We start from the raw sequence: 7156 nt of genomic DNA, 5'->3' as shown, positions 1-7156 counted from the left end.
AATCATGGGTCATCTATCGCCACCACCTGCGTCTCCTAGAACGCTTCCATCAACGCTGTCTCCATACAATCCTAAACATCCACTGGTCAGATTATGTGACCAATACATCTGTTCTAGAACAAGCAGCTGTCACAAGTATAGAGGCCATGTTGCTGAGAACACAGCTGCAATGGGCAGGGCACGTCTCCAGGATGAAGGACCACCGCCTCCCTAAGATCATGCTTTATGGTGAACTTGCCACTGGCTGCCACATGAGAGGAGCCCCAAAGAGAAGATACAAGGACTCCCTGAAACAACATCTCAGCCTTGGCCATATTGATCATCATAACTGGTCTACTCTGGCCTCCAATCATGAGGTCTGGAGACACACCATCTATAACGCAGCTGTCTCCTTTGAGAACGCACGCAGGATCACTCTTGAGGAGAAAAGACAACGCAGAAATAACCGTGTCTTGCAGAATTTACCACCTAAGGAGTCTTTCTGCTGTGCCTTTTGCAATCAGATATGTCTATCTCGTATGGCCTCATAAGCCACCAGCGTGCTCATAACAAATGTGGATAGAGCCTTCCTAAATCTTCGTTCATGAAGCCTAGCCATGAATGAAATCATCTTCACAATGTAGACAGCTGAAGGAAGGAAAAAGAGGTATGTCTGTTCATTTATACTGTCTGGTCATCCTCCTTCAGTCTATCAAGAACAGCTGTCATAAGGTTTTGACCAAAAATCCTGCTAATGCACATAAAGCCCAAAAGCTTAGAAATGAAAATCAACAATAAATTTCTCTTTTTTTTTTGGTCAGTGAATTTACCTAACATCCAGGTACCTCTATAAGATGTATGAAAAAAATACTACCCTTGTATGATGAGATCTTTTTCCATGTCACTCACAATTTTAGACATCTCTATCACATCCATTGTCCTTGATCATGTTTTTCAAAGATTTTTTTCAAGGAGTTCTGTATTGCTGCTTTTATGAAAGCTAATTCATGTTTTTGACAAGCCTCTTTTCTGTTTTTGTTTTCTTTCTAGTTCTTCCATGATGTGGCTCATCAGCCTAGTAAATGGAGGCATTTTAGGGTAAAGGCTGCTTTACATAATTATTTTATATGGTGTCTTGAATCTTGTCCTTGGGCTTTTAGGCCATTAACATAGCACAGGTGCATGGCAGTGTAGCAGTGATGCTCTGCTCTGATACTAAAAACACTGAGGAATGTGAAGGTATAGCTGATATCTCTGGTAGTGCTTTATCGTAGATTTTAATTGCACTCATACATTAAAAGAAGTTAAATACTTGACAATGAAAGTGATGGCCAAAGGCTGAAGCAGTGCTGTGGTGTGTAAGGGGAATCTGTTTTGCCAGCGTCCGTGATATGTAGGAGCACTATATAACTAGCAAATAAGTACTTCCCAAATTTTGTTTGTCTTGACTAACCAGAACATTGCTTTATCTGCTAATGAGTAGACTTTCCTGTTGTTCAAAGCTGCACCACAAGTTTCCAGACCATATGTTTTCATACTGCTCAGTTTTTCAGAGGCAGCATTGCTGTAGCAGAATCTAGGCCAGGAGCAAGCCATGTCAGTAATGGACTGGCTCCTTGCAGGAGGCAAACCACAGATGTTTCTCCAAGTGGCTCCACCTCATTCTCTGGCAATTGGTGACTGAGCAACTGCTTTCTTCTGGGGAAGACTTGCCAGCTCCAGCTGAAAATACCACATGACAGAGTACTTAATGTATCCTGCCGTCATCACCTCCTGTGATTGGGTTTCCTCATTTGCAAAATTGCATGTCTTGCTTTAGGTTGAACGGTGTCAGCTGTCAGTTCCACCTACTCAGCTGCACTTGGCAAACTTGCTTCATAGCATTAGGAACTTCCCTGTGTCATGCTGAAACCAAAGTGTTGATCTCTTTAATAAGCAAGTTGTATTCATTGTTATTCTGGTTTCCAACGTTAACGTATGTCTGTCATTTAGTTTCTGTTTCTCACAGGCACATGTGCATATCTTGCATAACAACCTCAAGAGAAAACTATGAATCTATTATAAAACACTGAAATAATAGCTTCCTTTTCTTTGTTTCAGATATCACCTAACCCAGATTGTCCTAAACCCATTTGGAAAATAAACTCTCACAAGAAAACTGATCCTAAACTTTTACGTTATGAACACCTTCACACTCCCTTTTTGGGGTCTCCTGGGTCTGCTCTTGGCTTAAGCTACTTTTAACTCTCACTGCCTGAGCTGCTGCTGATCTGACTCTGTTCTAGTCTTGCAGGACATCCCAACATATTCAAGACCAGAATGGCATAAAATTGGAGGCTCTGTTGAGGTCAATGGCAATTGGGTTGTAAGTATTCACAAAAACTTAAAATTGAAAAATATGCAACTAAGTAAAGTAGAAACAGATTTATTTGGTTTTACTGCTAGCAATTTTATCTGGGACAATTCCAGTTCATGCCTGGTGAGCAGAGAACGTTAAAACTTTGGAGTTAATGTTAATTTAACAGGAATATTAAAACTCTTAAAACAGAAATATTTTGTGTTTTGTTTGCATCCATAGGAAACAAATCAAGTTTCAAATTTCTTGGAATACCAATATACTTATTGGCATTTAAAAGGGAAGGGATTTTTTTCTTAAAAAAATACCAAGGTTGGGAACTTCAGTGTCAAGGTTGACACTTCAGGAAAGTCAATGTGACAACATGAAACATGCAGTTTTGGCAACTCTAGTATTTCTTTTTATTAGCTATTTTGCCCAACTCTGCAATTTATCCACACTGTTCACCCTTCAACTACAGGAGAGTATTTCCCCTGCCTGGTACTTCTCCTTGCTTTAAATTAAGATCCCAAAAGCACACACTTTTCAGTGAGTGTATTTTTCCTCTACTCACTGTCAACACTGTGGAAAACCACATTCCCACAGCTGGGGTCTTGTCCTAGTTATTAATTGCTGTAGTGATTGAGGATGATAAGCACCTTCTACAAGGGTGTAAATATCCCGCACTTTAAGATCTGAGATTACGTAAAACTCCTGTATGCTCACCATTTCAGAGGCTTTAACTAACAACAAAGAAAATAAAGAGGAATACCTGTGCCAGTTCAGACCAGCAAGTAACTGTCTGTAACTTGGGAAAAACAAGTCCATTTGCAGGTGGCTCTTTTTCTTGAATGTTGGTTGAGTAAAGCTCTTGCTTGTCTTGATGCTAGAAAGTGGGAAGTGGATAATTCAGGGAAGGATCGATCAATTACTCTTTTCTTCATTGTCATATTCTCAGCCCCTCTTGACTTAAGGGGGATCTTTGAGTGAAAGGTTTAAACATCTGGTACTGCACAGAAGTAACCACTAATAGTAAGAATTTTTAGTAATGTAGAATAGGTTTTGGTGTGGTTTTGTTTTTATTTCAAGATGATGAGCCCACAGCCACGAGCCCAAGTCATGAAGTCAAATGCCCTCTTCTGGTCAGGAAATTATTTTCTTACTGTTACAAACAAGGCATTTACTACGAGAGTTTGTTCTAAGCAAAACTCATGTTTAACTGTAATTATCTTATTTTAGTTGTTGACTTGGGAAGCGGGTCAGATTGTTGAATGCATTAAGCTATTTCTGTTGTGTGAAAGGTGGTTGTTTTCTGCTAAATCTTTGTTCTATGTGTCTAAGAAGAAAAAAAAAACCTAGAAAATTAATAGGTCAGGAAAGAAAGCAGAAAATGGTTGTTATTTTTGTGACAGTGTAGTTTAATGTGCACACTAAAATCGGGGTGAAGGTACAAAGTATGTACACTAAAATCAGGGCCAAGGTATGCAAAACCCTTACATACGTGTGTCCCGAAAAGGTCAGGATCATGACAGACAAAGTGAAAATACAAGACATACCCAGGGTCATAACAGGAAAAGAGTTTGTGATGAGGTCAGGATTTCAACCCAAATTTAATGAGTTTTCATCACCTGTGACAAATGAGACAAATTCAGACTCTAATGCACATGATTTCAGTTAGAGAGGGGAACAGAGAGTGGAAGCATGCTTGTTCATTTGAGTCACAAATGCATGAGCACTTACATGACTTTGTCTTCGAACACATGGCCACAACTTACTACGTCTCTTGCTACCGCTTTTCCTTGAGACAGTCCTGGCAGTCAGCTGTCCTAAATGTCCAAAGGGCAAGTTGGTCACTACAGAGCATCTCATCAAAATGAAGCAGAACTCTTCCACTTGTTTAGCTGACAGATACTCTGTCTTCTTAAAAGCATGCATATTTTTAACAAATTTAGGAAGCTGTGAAAAGTAAGAGACTTGAGGATGGGCAATGAGCTTGTAGCTAAAACTTATTTTTCATAGCTTATTATGAAAGTGATTAATTGACTTCTACATTTTCTTCTTATACATCAACATAATTGGAAACCATGGGCTGGGAGGAACAGACTCAAGTACTCTAGAGTAATGGTTTTAGAGTCACAGCAGCTTAAAAGGCCACAGATCCGAAGAAATGTGGGAGCTCATCAAGTACACCTTTCAGCTTCTACAAACTGATAAGGCCACAGCTCAGGTTTCCATGAGTACTCTCTGTGAGTGAGCCCAGCCCCTCAGAGACTTGTCTAACCTGAGAGATGCTTCAGGGGAGAGTCTCCCCTGTACAAAGTCTTCCCTGGCAGGGGCTTTAGTGTCCTGTCACATCTGCATAACCAGCCCTCCTAGGCACCTATACCCTCCTGTTACTCTTCTTTGAGCTGTTCTGGCCTGTTTTGCACTGTACAGCTCTTTGTGTGTGGATTTGCCCTTTTCTGGATGAGGAAGGACATAAAGATTGTCCAACAGCCTGTCTCGGACTACACTAACGCTCTCAAGAGACAGGCCGTGGAAAGAACCAATCTGTGCTGACTAAGAAGTCATCAGAGTATGAAAAATTCCTGGAGCAGGAACAGTAGCTGTCTTACAATGTCTGTATTTAAATGTGTGTCATTTTTCACATGGATTAAATCTGTTCTTTAATTTGAGTCCTAAAAGCAGGAACATGCTGGCTTGGGTTTTTTATCGGGTGGTAAAAGCCTGTCTCCAGAATAACTGGTGAGAGATGGTTTTCGTGGAAAGAGCGGGTATGTGATAGCAGATGCTATAAGATAGGATGTACAGGACAGTGGAGAAAAGAGGAGCTTAAAAGTAGTGCTTACAATTTTTCTTTCAGGAGAAGCCCTTTCAGAATGATGTAGAGAAAGGGAGCAAACTCTTGCAAGGTACTGTGAACAGGTATCATGCATCAGAGGATATTTTCTTCTCAGGCAGGGAAATTCCAGCCCCACATATGCCACAGGACCCTGCAGTCAGGCTTTTACACCCATGTGACTCCTCTGAATGAGCAATGACTGCCTCTGCTAGGTCCTCCCAAACACGGGTCAGCTCTCCAGATCAAGTCTGAGTGTCACAGCCTAAGCTTGGGCAAAGGACATATGACTGTCAGATGATAGTCCAGCTTTGTGGAAAAAACTTTCCCTGGACCAAACAACTTATTGAATGCACAGGTGCATAATTTAATTAAAAAAAAAAAAAGTTAATAAGCCACATTGTCTCACCTTCCTGCCACTCCAGCACGCTTTTTCTCGGAAATGCCATCTTCACATCACTTCTTCATGCTCCAGGCTGGTAGCGGTGCCAAAAGCCTCTAGAACTCCTGTTTTGTGAATTTACTCTGTAATACAGAACAAATTTGTTAAGACACATGGCTATAAAAGGTTTCCCGATATAGTTGCACATTACTTTCACCAACAGAATTAAGATGAGGTTGGGTAAATTGACACATTTACACATTTTTGGTCTTCCCGTTTCATGTTTTTATTCTCTTTTTGGGTTCATATACTGACTTTCTGAGATGACAGTTTGTGGCAGTTTGAGCCACATTAGAAATTTAAAATCCAATTTTTAGGTTTCCCCCACCCCTTCTCAACAATTTATCCTAACACCAGAGAGAAACTTTCAGGCCAGAGGCTTCTGTAGGGGAAGGGGGAAGTATATACATTTCTTTACACAAATAAATACTATACAAACTAAAGGCAACTATATACATATATTTATATTACATTACTATCAGTCAGTCCTTTCAAGCTCCTCCTTTAACTTTAGTCCAGGAGCAGCCTTTAAGGCTGATATGTAAAAAAAGTCTTTTGCTGTGGGAGTGTTCTGGACTCCTGAACACTCCCTCCTCACCAAGTTCCTGCAGTTGTTTGTTGTAGTCTCTCCTCCTCATGAAGTTTGAGAAGATAGCTTTGAGTCCTTGCTCTCCTGCTGCTGGTGATTCCTCCCTCTCGGTGTCTCACCTTGGTTCGTAAGCTGCTGTAGTGTAGCTTAGTTTATCAAGCATCCACATCCTGGAATCTTCATTCCTCCACATCAGTTCTCAGCTGCCCCCGGTCAGCTTCGGCAGGCAACTCTCGAGCTCTTGGCTCATTTCCAATTTCACCTGGGACTCTTCTCCCGAGTGTCGGGCCTACTTCCACGGCCCAGTCTCTTGGCTCAGCTTTAATTCTGAGCCCCTCCTCCACTTACAGTGGAGGGAAAGAAAAAGCCCCCCTCTACAGCTTCACTGCAGAAAAAGGAGGGGGAAGAAGGCTTGGCTGCAAAGCCTGCCTCTCTCCTCTTACCTCAGGTGCTGTGAATCTCTTCCTTCACAGCACACACTCCAAATGCTGACTCTAACTCTAGCCAAAGGCTGAGCTAGGGGGTCGCAGGGCTCCCCTCTCCCCCCCGGAGGGGAAGACAGGGAAGCCCAGCCACCCCCTGGCCTTGTCCACCTACATGCAGCAGACACCAACAGCAGAACAACCAAGACTGCACTGCCAACAGCTTCCGGTGCTGTGACATATGATTTTGAGCAGAAGCGAACAGCATGGACAGTGACTGGCTCTCCAGGGAACACTGCCCTGGCACCCAATCACCTCTGAGCCCCCCCAGCCTCTCAGGGGGGACCAATTTCAAACTATGACACAGTTCAAGATGGTTTCTGTGGCAAATTTCTGTCTCATGTGTGTATACATTTTTTTTTCTTTTTTTAAGCTGGAGTCCTAAGTTATGAAAATTTTTTCTCTACTGCCTTTTGTGTTTGTGTCAACGTTTTACCTTCCATTTTACATTCCTCTTAAGCCTACCTGCACTCTTCCCCCTGATTGTTTA

At 41.8% G+C, this 7156-nt stretch overlaps 1 long non-coding RNA gene across 1 annotated transcript; it reads right to left on the bottom strand.

Moving 5' to 3' along the window:
* Window positions 1-3574: 3574 nt before the first annotated feature.
* Window positions 3575-6494, bottom strand: LOC108493085. Its single transcript, XR_001873329.1, has 3 exons — window positions 6194-6494; window positions 5563-5678; window positions 3575-3650 (listed from the first exon to the last, which is right to left on the bottom strand). It is a non-coding gene; the product is annotated as an uncharacterized LOC108493085 (long non-coding RNA).
* Between the last annotated feature and the right edge of the window lie 662 nt (window positions 6495-7156).

The sequence above is a fragment of the Lepidothrix coronata genome, unplaced genomic scaffold (genome assembly GCF_001604755.1).
Source record: "Lepidothrix coronata isolate B3197 unplaced genomic scaffold, Lepidothrix_coronata-1.0 Scaffold14, whole genome shotgun sequence".
Taxonomy (NCBI): Eukaryota; Metazoa; Chordata; class Aves; order Passeriformes; family Pipridae; genus Lepidothrix; species Lepidothrix coronata.
The sequence above is the reverse complement of the archived record's forward strand: the minus strand, read 5'-3'. Positions and strand labels throughout refer to the sequence as shown.